The sequence below is a fragment of the Panthera uncia genome (assembly GCF_023721935.1).
Source record: "Panthera uncia isolate 11264 chromosome E2 unlocalized genomic scaffold, Puncia_PCG_1.0 HiC_scaffold_19, whole genome shotgun sequence".
NCBI lineage: Eukaryota > Metazoa > Chordata > Mammalia > Carnivora > Felidae > Panthera > Panthera uncia.
In genome coordinates, this window is record NW_026057588.1 from 25,172,497 (window position 1) to 25,192,052 (window position 19,556).

Below are 19,556 nucleotides of genomic sequence, written 5' to 3' on the forward strand. Positions count from 1 at the left end.
ATCAAACTGCTCTTTTTAGAATGGATTTCTATCCTCCCACCAACTAGTTAAGCTAGGACAAGCATTTTCATCTGTAAAATGCCATTCCCAGACTGCCACCCAGAGTTTTTGTGAAGAAAAGATGAATGAATAGATGGGAAAGTTATCTGGAAATTCATAAAAATTCACTGGTAAAAAAAAAAAACTGTAACAAATAAACCCCAAAATTCCACTGGTTTAACACAACAGATATTTATTTCTCACTTATGTAGTACTCCCAAGCAGGGACTCCTAATTGTCATGAAGCTCATCTCCAAGAGTGATTCTGGTACCCATAGTCCTTCCTCCTTGTGGCTCTTCCCACTTCCAACATCCAAAATGGCTTTGAAGGTCCTCATGTTTACCTGCATCAAGCTAGAAGAGTAAAAATCATGAAGAATATCTAAGAAGATTTTTTATAAGCCAAGTCTGGAAGTGGAATATATACCTTCTGCTCACATTCTATTGGTTAGAACCCAGCTCATGGCCACACCTACCAGAAAGGGTCCAGGAAGTATAGTCTCCCTGTGGGGACAGGAAAATAAGGAAATGTTTTGATGAACACAGATCAGTCTCTTGCTCCTGTACAAAGCTGAGAAGTCACAATTACATGATTCTTAGCCCCATTTGAGAGCTTGAGAGTGGGAATAAACTAAGGACCAACCATGTAAAATATCTTGACTACTGGGCTTTCACTGGATGCATATGTTGGTAATCTGGAATTCCCCAGCTGAGCATCTTCCATCCTTCCATGGTGCAAAACTGAGTAAGCTTATCACAAGCTAGAGCTGTTAGACCATTAGATTACCCAGAAAGATCTACCTACCTACCTACCTATCACCTCCATATTCCTGGAAATTCTAATTCAGTGGACCTAGTAATGTGTTTTTAACACAGGGAAATCAAGATCCTTTCAGTTGCAAGCGACAGAAATCCAATTCACATGGTCTTAAGCACCAAAGGAAATGTACTGGTTCATGTAACTGTGCCAGGGGTAGAATAAGTTGGGGCATAGTTAGATACAGACACAAAAAGTCTCATTGGGTCACCCCCACTCTCCATCTCTCACCTGATCTCCTCAATAGAGGATCCATTTTCAGGCCATCTCCCTCATGGGTCAAGGTGGCCACCAGCAGCTCCAGGCATACTCATTTATGAACAGCCCCATGAGAACTACTCTTTCTCTGTAAAAGTCCCATAATTTGTCCATCTGTCAGTAATTGTTCTGGCTTGGTTCCTATGCCTATCCCTGAACCAATCACTGTGACCAAAAAGATGGTACCCTCTGATTATCTATGTCTGGGTCATGAGACCATCCTGAATCTAGGGGTGAGGTTCAATCCATACCATGAATATACACCAATGTGCATTAGAGGTGACTCCTCAAGGACAACTAAGGTGCTATTCCCAGGAGAATGGGGACAGGGAAGGGATGTTAGGCAAGCATCAACAACAGGATTCTCATATACTAGGCTATGGGAGGCTCCAAGAGAGGTAGGAGCTCTGAGCTTGAAACTCCCCACAGGACTGGGAAGGAACACTCCTTCAGATATGCAAAGGGGTCTCTGCTCACCAAGCTGCCTGATGCCTCCCACCCCCATCCCAAGCCCCAGTGGAGTGCCCCTTGCATTGAACACATGAAGCTGAAGTGACTCTCAGGGCTTTCTTTGTCAGCAGGCCAGGAGTCTACTTGGCCTTTTCACCCAGACCCTCTCAGTGGCTCTACCCCCAGCACGCTTGCACCCTCACCCCCAGCCAAGGCCTAGTGCTTGGCTTCCAATAACATCAAGGACTTAAGCTGATAATGACTTAAAGTTTAGTGACTTGAGGCCCATGAGCAAAAAATGGCCTATGAATCCTTAAATCTGAGTTCAACATTCTGTGTGTGTACACAATACATGTGAGTGCTTCTCCTCTTCACCAAGGAAAAGAAATCCACAACTTTCATCAAATTACCTAAGGACACTTCACCTAAAAAACACTAAGAACCACAAATGTCGATTGTGGCTTCTCTGGGCACCTGTTTCAAGTATTTAGTGGTGAAATTTCATGTTCTGTAATACTCCTTCTGGAGAAGCAGGAAGCTATGTGCCAAACTGAAATGATACTCTTAGATCAGTGTTTCCTGAGATTGGCTCATTGGAAGATGAGTTGATGTGATCTCATGTCCAGTAGGAGAAACAAAAACATTTCCATGTTCAAATAAGTTGGGGAAATGTTGGGTTAAACAAACTTCTTTTCTTCATGACTTGTCATAATGTTCTTTAATATTCTAACATGTGGAGTGACTCTCCAGGAGGAGTTGTGGTAGGTAGGTGGAGTTTCCCAAAGTTATTTAACACAAGCACTGTCTTGTATGGGGGTTTGCTTTGTTTTCAGCATCCTGTTCAACATTTTCCTGAACACAGATTCATGGGACTAGCAATTTGGGAACGCCTTTGTCCTCAAGGGATGTATATTTGTGGTGGCAACTTTGTGTTTGCAAGCATGAAAAAGCTTCAAAAGGGGCAATATTTAAGAGAAATAATTCCCTGTTCTTTGCTTGAATTAGAACAAATGAGGTGTCTGTATGTTTGCGAGGCTCCAGGGCATCCCTGGGTGTCTTTGAGCTGTGGCATGTCAGGTAGAAAGAGCAAGGGACCGGGGTCAGCATGCCTTGGGGCAGACTCGTGGCTCTGTCACTAACTGGCTATGTAATTAAGGCATGGACTTGACCCCTTTGAGTGTCAGCCAGTTACCTGTAAAAGGGTTTGATGTGAGGATTAAATAAGATTGTGAACTAAATGCACAGTGTCTGGCACTCAGAAATGCTCCTCCATAGCAGCTGAAGCAGAAGACTGTCTTGGTTTGGGGTCTGCAGAGCTTCACCCTTTGTTCTGGCAGCCCCAGGAAATTCTATTGTCCTTACCTGCCTTACCCTCTTGCCTCAACCTTCTCCCACCTGCTCTTGACAGCTCCCCATTCTCTCCTCTTCAAGCTGCTTTGCTGGTGCTCCAAACATGTCCAAACACTGCTGACCCTCTTCCCTGCCCTCTGAGTGGGGAGATGGGTGATGGCAATAGGACCACAACCTCCAAGGCTGGCTCCCTCCCACCTGCCTCAGCAACTACCCTGGCACCACCTTGGGCCAACAAACCACATGGGAATGGATGCAAAGGCCTCACTATCTGCTGACGCTGGCAGACTGTCCTTCAGGTCACCCTTTATGGTATGTCACCAAAAGCGAACAAATCTATGCCGCGTCTCTTCTATCAGAGCTTGTTTCTATCTGCATCTGTCATCGCTGATTGCATTTCAATGGGTTTAGTCTCTATTTTAAATAAAAGATTTATGCCTTAGCTGTCAGAGCCTGCTTTTATTTGAAAATTTAATCTTGTTTCTTGGAGTCTAGATTAACTTATTAGATTTAGGCGTCCCTCGTGTGTCTCTGAGAGAAAAGGAGTAGATTCTCCCCTCTCTGCATATGGCCCTGCACATACCACACAGCAGAAGCCAAGAGCTGGATGGACTTCACTGTGAGTAAACCAAGACAGGACAGAGGGACAGAAGCTACCTCTTGGACACCTTTCTTTGGTTACCACATGTCCAGGGAGTGTTTCTCCTGTTTCTGGGCCAGTTTCCAGGCCATTCCCCGGGAGGCCTGTGTTCCCTGCAAGGGCCCTCCACCAAACTTGCCCATTCTCAGGGATTTTGTGGAGGCTCCAGAAGAGGCCCCCATTTGTCAAGCCCAGCTATGCCAAGGAGTTCCCAAGTTTCCTTCATACCTATACTGTATCTTCTACCCCTCTCAGGTCGCTCACTTGACTGATTAAACCATGGGGTCAGAAGACGGGTTTGAGTCTCAGCAATGACCTCAGCCAAGCCACTTAACTTCCCTGACCCTTGGTCTCTTCATTTGAAAGGTGAAGATAATGGTAATGCCCGTCTAATAGGGTTTCTGAGTGAGGAAATGGCGGGGGTGGGGGGGGGGGAAGCTCTTGACAGGCCCCTTTCTGTGAATTTGTTGCTGCTTCAGTGTGTATGGGGGTGTGGGGTATACCACTACCCCCTTTGGAGGTGAAGATGTGGCAGTCCAAAGGGAAGAGTGGCTTGCTCAAGGTCCAATAAGGTGAATGGCAAATCTGGCTCAGAACCAGGAATCCCCACCCAGTGCTACAGGCTCTTCCCTTCTCCCCTCACCCCACCCCACCCCTTGCCTCTCTGTCTGTCTCTCCCTTCCTCCTTCCCTCTCTCTCCCCCTTTTCTCCTCTCTCTCTCTCTCTCTCTCTCTCCCTCTCTCTGCACTGGGCTGAAATGTTTCCCCCTAAAATTCGTATTTTGAAGCCCTAACCTCCAATGTAACTGCATTTGATTTCTGGAGAGAGGGTCTTTAGGAAGTAATTAAGGTTAAATAAGGTCATAAAGATGGGGCCCTAATCCAGGAGGACTGGTGGCTTTACAGGAAGATAAGATCTGTCTGTATGTCTCTCCCCTCTCCTCCTCCCCTACATGCTCTGAGGAAAGGTCATGTGAGCACATGGTGAGAAAGCAGCCACCTACAAGCCAAGAGAAGACACCCAGAATGAAGCCTACCTTGCTGGCACCTTGACCTTGGACTTCCTCCCCTCCAGAATTGTGAGAAAGAAATATGTTGTTGAAGACAGCCAGTCAATGGTATTTTGTTATAAAAGCCCAGTGCTTTTGTATCTGTCTGTCTCTGTTCCTTTCCCCCTCCGCCCCCAGCGATTCTTGACTTTCCCGTAGCATGACTGCCATCTGCTGGTCAGTCTAAGGATAGCAGGCAAGTGCAGGCCTCAGAGAGGCGCAGCCTCCTCCAGGGCACCCCCTCCCCGCCTCACCTATGCCTGCACTCTGCGTGAGCAGCACAAGTACACTCAGCAACCAAGGAGGAGAGCTGGGAGAGCTGAGATGGCTTCTCGCTCCCCTTCGTTTGCCCACTCTCCTACACAATAACTTGGTAGTCCTCAACTCCTATGAACACTTCTTTTTAGTTATAAGTTCCTTAGAGTCAGGGCCACAACTGACCCATCTCATTCCCACCTACTAACTGGCTGGCACACAGTAGGTGCTCACTAAATGTTCCCTGAATGACTAAGGGAAGCCGCTGTCATTTGGGGATTTCATTGGTTCTCATCTTTGAGGGGCTGGGTCTCAGGAACCTCTATTGCTCCTGGTGGGGGCCACTGCACCCAGGCTCACATGTGCTGCACCCAAACTCAGGCTCCTGCACACAGCGACAGGTGCCCACCTGGCTGGGCCAACAGGTCACAGATCAAGAGCATCATCTCCTATCTCATTAGAAAGGCTTCAAACCCAGCTCTGTGGGCCAACCCTTAGTGGGGACATGTGTCTCCTGGTTTGTCACTTGGCAAAACAACTCCAAGGGGAGGAAGACAGTGTCTTCATAAGTCAGCTACCTCGGCCTCCAAAAGAACTGTTATCTGAGGGGGCTAATTAAGATGAATCTGTCCAAGGGGAGAGGAAGCCCCAGCTCCAGCTCGAGCTTTCCAACCTAGAGGCTCTTCTATCACTCCAGTTCCTAAATCAGCCCAGGGTAACAGGGGGAGAGGAGGCTCCCTGGGGCCCAGTATGCTCAGCCAGGCCCCAGTCACCCTCATCAAGGCTAGGACTCCCCATGAGGAAGCGAGGCGCTCACCTGCAGTGCACGATTTAAAGGAGGAGCTTGTGCCAGGTAAGAAATGTACCCCCTCTCTTTGGCCTCAAGAGTCTCATGTGGCTCAGCACAGTGCTGGTCCTGATCTTGTCTTTCCTTAACATTTGGGAAGTTTATTCATCATGGACTTTCTTGCATGAGATTTAGTTGCTATAAAATATTGCGCTAGTGAAAGTTAGGGCTTAAACAGTATCTGTGCACCCATGTCCATAATAGCATTATTCACCATAGCCAAAAGGTAGAAAGCAACCACCCCACGTGTCCGTCGATGGATGAGTGGATAAGCAAAATGTGGTATCTCCACAATGGAATATGAGTCAGCCTTAAAAAGGAAGGAAATTCTGGGGTGCCTGGGTGGCTCAGTCGGTTAAGCGGCCGACTTCGGCTCAGGTCACAATCTCGCGGTCCGTGAGTTCGAGCCCCGCGTCGGGCTCTGTGCTGACAGCTCAGAGCCTGGAGCCTGCTTCCGGTTCTGTGTCTCCCTCTCTCTCTGCCCCTCCCTGACTCATGCTCTGTCTCTCTCTGTCTCAGAAATAAATAAACATTAAAAAATTTTTTTTAAAAAAAGGAAGGAAATTCTGACACCTGCTACCTATGCATGAACCTGGAGAACATCACGCTAAATGAAATAAATCAGATACAAAAAGAGAAATACTGTATGATTCCCTTTATACAAAGTACTTAGAATAGTCAGAGTCATAGAGATAGAAAGTAGAATGGAGGTTGCCAGGGGCTGGGTGGCGGGAGCAGGGAGTATGGTGTGAATGTTTAATGGGGACAGGGTTTCAGTTGGGGAAGATAAAAAAGTTCTAAAGATGGAGGGTGGGGATGGTGGCACAACAGGGCCAATGTATTTAACACAACTGAACTGAACACTTAAGAATGGTTAAAATGGTAACATTTTATGGTATGTTTCACCACAACAAAAAATCTGCATGAAAATAGTATTGATCTTAATTGCTGAGTTTTTTGGTGTCCTCTGAAATTTTGTGCCTGGGTCGAATGTGTCTTGCCTCACCCTTGCCTGACCTTGAATTCTTTACATTGTCCCTATCCTACTGACCATGGGGCCCAGCCTGGGGGATGTTAGAAGTTAACAGGCCTGCTCAAGGTCACCTAGGAGATTATTGGTGAGCCGGAAAGTCAAAAGCCGAGGCCCTGGCTCCCAGCTGAGGACTTCGTTCCATGCAGCTCTTCCTGCCTAGTCATTCCCAAGGTGCTTCCGGGCAGCTCTGTGAACACCACTGTCCTTTTGGAGGCAGCTATTCCTTGGTCAGAATCTTATCCCACAAATAAGATCCTCAGTGGACCCAGCCCTAGCCTACCTCTCCTATTATGGGGACCCCCCCCCCCGCTACAGCTACAACTCTCTGCTCCCCTTTCAGAGAAATTTCTAGGCAGGGGCAGGATCATGGGGCCAATAGGGTAGGCAAAGGGGCCAAGTCCATTTTCACACTCCCTAGCTATGACCATGGCTGCTACCTTTCCCCCAACATCCATCCGCCCTCCTGCCCAGGAACAGAACCCAATCTTAGCTGGGCACAAGCTGACTGGAATAAAGCTTACATTTCCTAGCTTCCCTTGCTAGCTGGGTGTGCCCACAGACTTTAGATGTGGACACACTAAACCCTACACATGGAAGCCAAAGCCAGTCTATGGTATTTTTGTTATAGCGGCCAGAGCTAAGACAAGGTACTTATTTGTATTATCTGGTGAGTGGCCAATCTGTTAAAACCAAGAGTTCCCCCGAAATCAATGATCATCTCCAAGCTCCAGATATTTATTTCTTTTCCAGCAATTCTGGCTGAGATATTGGGTTCCTCAGACTTTGCTATAGGGAATGTGACCTGAATGTTGTCTATTCAGAGCACAGCTGTGGGGACCAGTCACAGTGGATGAGAACCTGCCCCCATCCTCCCCAGCTCTCCCCACATCACCTCCCCAGGCTCTCTCCCAGTCCCCACCCTGGGGCTTCCTCGGCCAGTCAGATACTTCTGCTGACTGCACATCTCCTCTCCAGGCTGGGGAGAAGGAACCAGGCACTGGGAAAGGCTCTCAAAGTGGCCCCTTTGGCAAGAACACAGACACATGTCTCAGGCCCAAGGGTGGAGGCTGGGAGAAAGCAGGGGAGGAGGCTGGAGGGAGTGCTGATGGTTAGAAGGCCGACAGGCAACTTCCTCCTAAGTCATGACCAGAGATAAAAGTGGTCGCGAATAGCTTCTCCAAGCACTTCACAGTCTCTAAAGCACTTTTCCTTCCATTATGCTCCTTATTCCCAGTGGGGAAACAGGTCAGAGAAGGCAGAGAGCTTGCCCACGGTCACACAACAGTCAGAGATACTGTGTTGACCCACCTTAAACATTCCTCAGAATTTGGAGAACATTCCAGACACTTGGGCCCTTAGCAGTGGGCTTGGGGGCACATGAAGAGACACTCACCTGCTGACTGTTTCTGAGCCTTGGTCTGGCCTTTAGGGAAGGACCTACAGATGTGGGGGTGGAGGGAAGGCATCTTCCTGGGGGTCCGACCTGGCCTCCCCTCACAGGTGTGAACAATAACATGCCTTTCTCAGAAAACCTTGGGTTTATTCACTTAGTGTCCCCTCCTCTCTCCTTTTTTTTTTTAATGTTTATTTTTGAGAGAGAGAGAGAGAGAGAGGGAGTGGGACAGGAGCAGAGAGAGAGGGAGTCAGAGAATGTGAAGCAGGCTCCACGCTATCAGCACAGAGCCCAATGTGGGGCTTGAACACAGAAACCATGGATCATGACCTGAACCAAAATCAGATGCTCAACCAGCTGAGCCACCCAGGAGCCATCCTCCCCTCTTCTGATACTAGCACCCCAATAGTGCTTTGGAGAGCCATCCCTCCTCACAGGATACACTCTGAGTCCTTAGTCAAGGGTCCCACCCGGCTTCTTGGCAGAGGGGTGACTGTATAATGGTGGCCCAGACAGCCAACTCTGTTTCCCCTGGAATCTCAGACACACAGATGGCAAGGCCCCAGCAGGCAGACAGCATGGGGGTCTGCCTCCATCTCGGGCTCCGCAAGACTTTATTTTCCACCTTTTCCTCCTACACCGAGAGCTACTCCAGATCCTTCCACTATATGCCTGCCTCATTCAGGTTAGCCAGAGACACTTGTTGGGGCTCCCAACTGAGATGCCTGTCTGATTACCCAGCTGGGCCCAACAAAGGGAGACTCCCAGGGGTCTCTGTCTAGCAGGAACTGCCCCCCTACCTCAGGGCAAGTCTCTCCCTGTGCAGACCACTCCCCAGCCCCTATTGTGTTTTCTGCAATTTCCGATTGATTACTTTCATAGAGTCCTGGATGCAGGTCTATTTCTGGGAACCCGGCCTCCCCTTCACAGACCTTATGATGTCCGGCCGGGTGGCAGCACAGCAGGCCTGAGGCAGGTGAGGTCTCCCACCTTGCACCATGGAGAAATGACACCACCTATGAGCCCTCGCTGCCCTGCTGCTGGGCATGTTACTCATGTCAGCTCACTCCAGCCTCCTCCACTTTGTGCCTGCTGCACAGGCTCCCCCAGCCCCTTCCCATCGTAGGACCCTTCCCAGAGCTACACAAGACTCGCTGCTCTTGTCCACCCTTTGGGTGTGAGTTCCAGCAACGCCTTCTCAGTGAGGGCCTCCAGGACCCCGGAGAGATGGAACTTTACCGAGCCACCCCCGGGGCTGCTTGAAAACCACCACCAGAGACAGATGTAGGTGGAAGGTGTCACCCTGCAGGCTGTACTCTGGAATCAGAGGGGAAGGAGGAGGACGGTAGAGAAAGCAGCTGTGGGGACCTTGGGCAGCATGGACGTAAGGAGAGAGAATCTGGAACAGACTGCGGGGGACATGAAAGCCAAGTGAGGATGTGGGAGATGCTCCTGTGGGGTAACTGGGCACCCGGAGACAACATTAAAGAGGGCGAAGTCCCCGGTACTTGCAGTCCCGTAGGGTCACCCTAATGGGCAGGGTCAGAATCAAGAGCCAGGGCTGGACCCAGGAGCACGACAGAGAGAGTAAAGTGGCAGCTCCTGGGGTGCCAGCTCAGGGCTCTTCAGGGAGACGCATGGAGCTGTTCAGAGCTCCACTTACACAGAGTGCAATTGCAGTGCAGTTTCGCCTGTCTTTCCATGCCTCCCCCAGCCTCCCGGCCCCAAGGCCTCCCCAAGCTTCTTCTAGGGGCAGTGGGGGAGAGGGAGTTCCTGCCACAGTGGAGCCAGACTCACTTCTCAGGGTATCGGCCCTTGTATCTTTCCCAGAGGAAACAGCCCTCTTCTTTGTAAGTTAATAATTTAGTATTAATAGTGTTAATATTTTTCATGTGCTAATTGTGTTAGGGAGACTTCACATGGATGAATCCTGGCTGGTAGGAGTGGGGGGGAGGGAGCGGGTAGGTATGGTTATTAATCCCAGATTTTACAGGGAAGGACACTGGGGCAGGGAGATTGAAATTCATGTCCATGGTCACATGGGCCTTAAAGCGGCAGAGCCATGACTTAACAGCAGTCTGGCTCTACCATGCACCTAACCAGGCACCACGCTGCCCTGAAATGAAGGGGGCTTGCATCCTCCCCCCTGCCAGTGAGGTATACCCGGCCCCTGCCCAGTCCCTGTGTCTGGCCCCCTCCCTGCCTTCCCAAGGTCCCATCAACCCCCCACCAAGTGGCTCCCATTCCTGACAGTCTCCCCTCCCTTCCTTCCAGCCCCACCCGACACCCAGGCCCCCCACCCCCCGCCCCACAGTGGTTTCCCCATCTTCACCCTCCCACCCGCGTCCCCTTTCAACTGTTTCTCCTAGAAGCTTCAAGCAGGAGAGACAGCTGGGGATCTGCTCTGCAACCTGCTTGGGATGGCCACACTGGGGCCACCCAGGCCTCCTGCTGCCACCGCCGCCCAAAGGCAGACATTCGGAGCTTCTCAGCTGACTCCAGCAGAGAATTCGCCGCACCATCACCGACTGCCATCATGCTGTGATTAGTTAATCACTAAGTGCATGGGGCTTTTAATTAACTGCCAGCCCTGCGCGGGCGGGCAGCTGTTCCACGAACCACATCAGCTCACGGCTCCCCCAGTCCAAGCTGATGGAGCACTTCAATCATGCACTTGATGCCTGGATATTTGGATGCTGCGGAGATGCGGCTGCCCTTTCTGCAACCAGAGGGGGACAGAGCTGCCAGCCACAGGAAGGAGAAAAGAAGGTGACTGTCAGTTGGGGGTGGGGGTGACCTCAGATGTGTAAGTGTGAAAGGGGAAGTCTGCATAAGATCTGTGAGTATGCAGATGTAGCTGTGGTGTTTCTGTCAAAAGTAACTCAACTCAAATAAGTGTAGGGAACAAAAAACAAAAACCTATAGGTGCCACATAACCAGAGAGTATGAGACTTCAGGGATGGCTGGATCCAGGAGTATGAATGAAGTTGCCAGGGCAGATGGAGCCTGAACTATCGGTACAGCAGCACTTGCATCCCCGGTGAGTCAACTGAATACAGGTAGCTTATGTGAGGCATGAACAAGATAGCAATGTTGTTGCTCCAAACAGGGATGTCCCCTGCTCCTCTCTGATTCAGTTATGCCCTCTCACCTCTGGGCCTCCAACTAATTCTGGCCCCATTTCTATTATAGCCTTATTACATTTAATTGTAACCATTTGTTCACATGGCTGTGTTGCCCAGTAGACCGAGATTCCCCAACATTAGCACTAGTGACCGTTGGGGTTGGATAATCCTTCAGGGGCTGTCTTGTGCACTGTAGGACGTTTGGCTCTGCACGTGACAGAGGGTGACCAGTGTGGATGTGTCCCCATCTCAAGGGGGAAGATGCTTACCTTGTCATACCACATCCTTCATTTATTAAACAGATCAGAAATCTGAATTTTTTTATGACATGGCCTGACTTCTAAAACACTTAGCAGGCTGAATAAAATACATCTGTGGGCCAAATATCACTGGCACTACTTTGCAACTCTTCATTGAGTCTTATTCACTGTAAGACGAAAGAGGTCAAACAGCAAACCCAAGGTCACAGAGCCAAAAGAAGGAGAGCTGCATGGGCCTCGTACCTGGGCCTCTGGCTCCCTGACCAGCCAAGTCTTCCTAGCTCCATGCTGCTCCGTGTTTTACCTCACCCTCAGAGCCATCCAGCCCTGAGGCCTGGCCCCTGGAAGGCCCTGGCAGCCTCCTTGGGGCCCTGCTGAGCAAAGGAAGGACACTTTCAGGACCAAGGAGACTGCAGGGCCGTGAATATGTAAATCACAGCCCACTCCACAGTACATCCATCCTGCAGCCTAATTGAGACATTTGCTTGGAATGTCCTGGAAAACTAGGGCAGATGTGGTGTTCTGAGAATCAGAGCCACCCTCCTCGGACACCCTGCTGAGACTGGGGACCTATGGCTGTGCTCTGGAACTTGGTTGGGCCAGCCACAGTAAAGCAGTTCTTGCTAATAAGATTATATATATTTTTTAAATGGCCCTTGAGTATTGCAATGATACTGGGTATTAAAATGCCAGAAAGGAGGGCAAAGTAAAAAAGACAGCCCATCACTACATAAACCGTGCAGCACCAGGTGGAAAAATCCGCTGATTTCATCCCCATATATCCCCACCCCCAGCCTAAGCCAGAGAGGTTGGAGGTATGTTCACACTTTTCTTGACACTGGAGGCTTCCTCAATTTGCAATTCATTTCAATAGGTACCACTTGGTGATGGGGGTAGGGAAAACACTGTCCGCAAGGCTTCATTTCTTTCTTGCAACAGAATTCCAGGCCCTACTCTGGACTTGGGATCCCAGCTTATCAGCAGCCGTGGTCTATTCGATGCTGCCTATACGTATGCATGGTGTCTTCCCGGGTCTCTCTGGCTCAGCGTGCCCACTCTCCTCCCCACCCACCCCCATTTCTGCTCACATCACTCAGAGGTACCTGGCTGGTTGGAAGCATTCAAGAGCTGCTTGTTGAATGACTGAATGAGCTTTCTAAAGCAGCAAAACATTTCACCACCTTCATTCTCTGGCTCTGTTCCCTGTCCCCATGCCTCCCCTCTGTTCCCTGTCCCCATGCCTCCCTGTCCCCATGCCTCCTCCCTGTACACCTTCATACCTTGGTAGGTGCTGTTACCTCCAAAGAGAATGTAATTCTCCTATTGTCGAAGCCTCTGATTCCTTCAAGACCCCGCTTGACTTCTTTCTCGGGGGGGTCTTCTCTGGTGGCCCCCCCCCCCCCCCCCCCCCACGGCCAGGAGACTTCACCATGCCCTCCATCACTATTACATGTTACCATCTCCCCTGTATTAGCTATTTGTATCACCCGAAAGATTTTTATTGCAAGTAAGAGGAAACACAACTCCAGCTCATTAAAAGTCTGAAAAGTTCAGGGGTGCCTGAGTGCCTCAGTCGGTTAAGCATCAGACTCTTGATATCGGCTCAGGTCATGAGATTGAGCCCCGAGTTGGGCTCTGCACTGAGTGTGGAGCCTGCTTGGGATTCTCTCTCCCTCTCTGCCCTCCCCCACTCACACACACACACACACACACACACACACACAGACTCAGTAAATAAATAAATAAATAACTTTTTTAAGTCTGGGGGTGCCCAGGTGGCTCAGTCAGTTAAGCTTCCAACTTCAGCTCAGGTCATGATCTCATGGTGCATGAGTTCAAGCCCCGCGTCAGGCTCTGTGCTGACAGCTCAGAGCCTGGAGCCTGCTGTCTCCTCTCTCTGCCCCTTGCCCATTTGCACTCTGTCTCTTTCTCTCTAAAAAATAAATAAACATAAAAAATAATTTAAGTCTGAAAATCTCAGACACTGGCTCAGTTGTTCAGTGAGACTCTTGACTCTTTGAATGGTGTTTTATCTTCACTGTAGCTTCCCTCCCTCACCAGACCAAAATGACCACCACCATTCCAGGCTTCACATCCATACACCCCACCATTCACAGAGGAGTCTTCTTCACATTCCTAATGAAGCTCCCAATTCTATACTGATTGGGCCCTTCTTGCATCAATCACTCTAGCCTGGGGAACTCAGGGTATTGATTGGCTTACACCAACCTGATCCCGTCCCTCAAATTGGAGTGGTGTTTGTTCACCCAAACTACAAGGGGGAACAGTGGAGGGGAGAGTGGGAGACAAAACCATGCTCACAAGGCTTTGCAGGTGTCTCCCCTAGGAAACAATAAGCTCCATGAGAGCAGGAACTGACTATACTTAATTTTTTTAATGTATATTTATTTTTGAGAGAGAAAGAGCATGAGCAGGGAAGGGGCAGAGAGAGAGTGGGACAGAGGATCTGAAGCAGACTCTGCATGGACAGTGGCAAGCCTGATGTGGGGCTCAAACTCACAAACTATGAGATCATGACCTGAGCTGAAGTCAGATGCTCAACTGACTGAGCCACCCAGGTACCCCAGATTTCTACAGCCCCCCTCCCTCACTGCCCAGGACAGTGCTTGGCACCAGAAACACACCCATAAATGCTCCTTGATTTGAATTATCTCCTGTCCCATGAGATGATCCTCTGGGTCCTGGGTCTCCTAACCTCTGGTCTCTTTTAAGATGGCTGTAGCCGAAAGAGAATGCTAATACTCATGTTCACAAACATAGAGTTCTGGCAACCCAATTTCCACCCCAGAACAGGTCTTCTAGAAACATGTGGACACTGATTTCTACTGCAGATTTGGGGATGAGAAACCTGGGGTGAAGAGGCCCGCATGTGTTGCCCTGTCCATTCACTCTCTCACTCATTCACTTACCTACTCACTGTATCAATGCCTATTAATCATTGCCTCCCACCCTGCACACACAGCCCCTGCTCAATGGGGACAGACCATGTGACTGTACACGGCCTCCACCCAACTACCCTTGATTGATTACAATCGATTTTTTCATTATTTCATTAGAGAGGTTGCAACATTCCCTGAGAGGCATTTGAAAAACTTGGAGGATTTCCTTCTATTTTACTTGTGACCAAGTATTAAAATATTGAGATGTGGCGCACCTGGGTGGCTTAGTTGGTTGAGCATCTGACTCCTGGTTTCAGCTCAGGTCATGATCTCACAGTTTGTGAGTTCGAGCCCCGTTTTGGGCTCTGAGCTGATAGCACAGCCATCTCTTTCTGCCCCTCTCTTTCTGCCCCTCTTCTGCTCCCACTCTCTGTCTCTCAAAATAAATAAATAAACTTTAAAAAATAAAATAAAATATTGACATAGACCCAAAGGGAGACTGTATACATTTTTTAAAATTTCTCCCTTATATTAGTTTGGAGGACTAGTATGTGTATGCAAATAGGCTAAATTATATATGAATTTTATGTTAACACAGTAAAGGGGGTCTTACAAAATGTATTATATAAAAGGTGTATTGACAGGGGACTTCCACCTACGGCTGAGGAGGGACATAGCAAATCCTCTCCCCTAAAAGCAATTACAAAGCTGGACAAAATTGATCAAAACAACCACGTAGCACTCCGGACATCATACCATAATTGGAGCAGTATCTGTGCTTGCAAACCAGAAAGTTGGGCAATAACCGTGAACATCTGTGGCATTCCTGCCCAAAGCTGCTCCTGGCCCCTCCTCCCAGCTACAAGCACAGAGGTCCCACCAGTGTGGGGCAGTTTCTCTGCTTTGGCTAAAAGGGAATCACTGGGTTGGGAGCAGTAAGCGGCACCCACCCTTGGCAGCCTTGTAGGCTTCAGGGAAAATCTCCAAGGCAGAAAAGCACAAGAGCCACCAGCTCCACCAGACCGAGGCTGCCGGTTGTGCTTGGGGCAAACATACTCCTGGCTAAAGCTGCGTGCACGCAGTGTGCAAACCACAGAAGGCCCAAGCCAGCCACACACTCCAGGCTAACCCCTAGGTTGTGCGTGTGTGCAAAGATGAGAAAGAGTCCAGCAGAAAGTAAACGACAGAAAACACATGAAAATGGCCTGAGTTTTGAGTGGGTTCCTGTTATCAGCTGCTTCTAAAATGGCTCCCTGTGATCCTCACCTCCTCGGATTAGTACCCTATGTAATCCTCCCTTTGGGTGAGGCCAGCACATAGTGACCTGCTTCTAATAAACAGAACTCAGCAGAAGTGATGGGTGTCACTTCCGAGGCTAGGTTTTAAAAAAATGACTTCCGCCTTGCTCTCATTCTCTCTCTGGTTCTTCTCCCTTGCTGCCCTGATGAAATGAGCTGCCATGTTGTGAGCTTCCCTATGGAGAGTCACATGTCACAAGAGACTGAAGGTGGCCTTCTGCCAATGGCCAGCAAAGGAAGATCTCAGGTCAATGAGCTGCAAGGAACCCAGTCCTGCCAAGAACCAGATCAGGAACTTGGAGGTAGAGCCTCCCCCAGTTAGTCCTTCAGATGGTCCACCGTAACCTGGCTCACACCTGATTTTAGCCCGAGTCAGAGGACCCAACCAAGGTACACCCAGAATCCTGACCCACAGGAGCTCTTCAATAATTAACTGTGCAAAAATAAATAATAATGCAGTCCTAAGAGAGCTGACACAGCCCCCCTGTCCACACACAGATTCCTCAACAGAGGACAGATTGCTTACTGGCTGGAGGTATTTGAGCACAATCTCTGTCCAGTCGGATATGCAGATATGCAGACACAGAAGCAATCAGGAAGCTAGGCTTAAATATAAAAACAAAAATACAAAAAATTTAATCAGAAACTTCAGGGACTTCACACCATCAGGAAGACAGGATTCCCAGATTCCCAGACAGGGATTGTCTGATTCACAGAGCCTAGCTAAGTTATTAAACAGATAAATAAATGGGGAAAAAAGCAACAATAAACTTGGCAGGAATCAGAATCCAAAGTTGCTACAATTTTTCTTAATGTCCAGTTTTCAGTAAAAAAATACAAGATATACAAAGAAACAGGAAAGTGTGACACATACGCAGGAAAACATCTGTCAATAAACACTGTCTCTGAGTGTTTGCAGATGTTGAATTTAGCAAAGGCCTCAAATAGCTACTACAAATATGGCAAAGAATTAAAACAAATCATGTTTAAAATTTTAAATGAAAGTATGACAACAATGAATCAACATAAATTCTAAATAAGGAGACAGATTATTTTTTAAAAGATAAGTGAAATTTAATAGAAGAATTTTGCAACAAAGGAATATTATATCAAGACACTCTTATAATTTTTAAATGACCCAACTGAAGACAGCTAAGTATATTTTTTATTTTTTATTTTATTTTTTCTAACAAAATAACAGTTACTTTAATTTTGTAGAAATGCTAATTTTATCTGTGCGATTTATACAAGTGTGTTGTTTTGTTTATTTTTTTGTTTTCAACATTTACTTATTCATTTTTTTAATATAATTTATTATCAAATTGGTTAACATACAGTGTATAAAGTGTGCTCTTGGTTTTTGGGTTGGTTTTTGGGGGGAGAGGGGAAAATGGGTGATGGGCATTGAGGAGGGCATTGTTGGGATGAGCATTGGGTGTTGTATGTAAGCGATGAACCATGGGAATCTACCCCAAAAGTTATTTATTTAAAAAGGAAAATTCTGGGGTTGAAAGTACAATTGAAATGAAAATATACTATAAAGACTCAACGAAAGATTATATATGGCCAAGGAAAGAATTAGCAAACTTGGAGATAGATTGATAGAAATTATCCAATCTAAGGATCAGGGGGAAAAAATGATGGAAGAAAAATGAACAAAACTTTGGAGCGCAGTGGTACAACATTAAGCATGTCAGCAGATGCGTGATGAGACTCCCAGACATAGAAAGAGAAAGGAACAGAAAAACATTATGGAAAATATGGCCAAGATATTCCAGAATCTGATGAAAAACATTAAATACATTATCCCAAAAGTTCAAGAAGCTTCAAGGAGGATAAATACAAAGAGATCCACACCCAGACACATAATAGCAAACATTTAAAAGACAAAAACAGGGGCTCCTGGGTGGCTCAGTTGGTTAACGTGTTGGACTTCAACTCAGGTCATGATCTCACAATTTGTGAGTTTGAGCCCCACATTGAGCCCTGTGTAGGGCTCTGTGCTGACAGCTCAGAGCCTGGACCCCGCTTCAGATACTGTGTTTCCCTCTCTCTCTGCCCCTCCCCTGTTCACACTCTGTTTCTCTTTCAAAAGTAAAGAAACATTAAAAAAAAATTTTAAGACAAAAACAGAGAGAAAAAAATCAGCAAAATAATAATAATAATAGTAATAAAAAGACTCATATGTGCAGGGGAGCAATGATGTGATTACCAGATGATTTCCCATATAAAACAGTGGAAAGCAAAAGGCAGTGAAATGGCATATACAAAATCCTGGGGGGAAAACTGTTAACCAAGAATTCTATTATCCAGCAAATGTTTCTCCAAAAATGAAAGTAAAATAAAGACATTTCCACATACACAAAGACTAATAGAATTCATTGCTAAAATCCTGCAAATATATTTGTAAAATGAATGAAGCCAGATATGAAAAACTGTATGTAATATGATTCCATTGATATAAAACTCTAACAGACAAAACAAACCTATGAAATTAGAAGTTAGAATAGTGTTTACCCTCAGAGGGAGACCCTGACCAGCAGGAGCTGTAAGGAGGAATTCTGGGGAAATTGTTATACAGATGTCTTCATTTGTGATTCTGGCACATTTCTTTTCTTTCTTTCTTTCTTTCTTTTTTTCTTTTTCTTTCTTTCTTTCTTTCTTTCTTTCTTTCTTTCTTCCTTCTCTTTTAATTAGATTTCTTTTTTTATTGTTCTTTTTTAAGTTTATTTATTTATTTTGAGAGAGAGAGAGAGTAAGCAAGGGAGGGAGGGGGCAGAGAGACAGGGGAAGAGAGAGAATCCCAAGCAAGCTCCACACTGTCAGTGCAGAGCCTGATGCGGGGCTCAAACTTACAAACCGTGAGATCATGACCTGAGCTGAACTCAGAATCAGATGCTTAACCGACTGAGCCACCCAGATGCCCCTGGTACATTTCTTTATACACAGTTTCCTTCAACAAAAGTTTAATAACACAAAAAAGGACGCTTGATTGTGTCAGTCCCTCCCCTCTTTTTGAATCGCTTTATTGTTTTCCTCTTCCTTGTGAGTCTGAGCAAACCTGTGACTTCTAAGGTCCTGTCTGGTCTGGCCTTAGCCCACCTCTCCAGCATCATTTCTCACTACCTGGTACTCTAGCCTTTGGGCTTCTGTTATACTTCAAGTCTGCTGTGCTTCCATCCTGCCACAGGGCCTTTGTACATGCTCATCCCTCTGGTCCAGAGCCCCACTGAGACCTATTTACCCTTTAGCTCCATGCTTGAGTGAGTCGCGACCCTCCCACAACCCATCCAAATCTAGTTCTTTCACAGCATTGTATTTCTTTCCTTCAGAGCCCTCATTTTTATTTGCCCTTATGGACTCATAGAACAATTATTTGCTGCTTTGTCTTTCCCACTGGCCCATATGTTTTAGGAGGTCTGGCTATGTCAGTTTGTACTGTATCCCCAGCACCGTGCCTGGCACCTAGTACGCATCTGATAGCTATCTGTTCAATGAATGTTCAATAAAGTAACTGAGGCTATAAAAAATCTTCATTCTAATTAGAGTACATTGTGGAAAGCCTGGATACCAAACTAAGGAATATAGATTTTTTTTGTAGGCTACAGGGAGCCATTGAAGTTTTGTGAGAAAGGGAGGTATGTGAACTGACCTTTGTTTAAGATCTTCATGGCAGTGGAGGAGGAGAGGCTGTGGCAGAGTCCAGATAAGGGACAGTGCCTGCGGAGTGGCAATGGCCGTGTGTGGAAGCCAGTGCTGCACCCCACCCTGACCCCCCAGGCCAGCCTAACAGTGACCTCACAATCACCCCCTAGACCTCCCACCTTTGAAGGCCAATATCCC

At 47.4% G+C, this 19,556-nt stretch overlaps 1 long non-coding RNA gene across 1 annotated transcript; it reads right to left on the minus strand.

Moving 5' to 3' along the window:
• Window positions 1–215: 215 nt before the first annotated feature.
• Window positions 216–19,541, minus strand: LOC125915898 (uncharacterized). Its single transcript, XR_007455792.1, has 2 exons — window positions 19,366–19,541; window positions 216–393 (listed from the first exon to the last, which is right to left on the minus strand). It is a non-coding gene; the product is annotated as an uncharacterized LOC125915898 (long non-coding RNA).
• Between the last annotated feature and the right edge of the window lie 15 nt (window positions 19,542–19,556).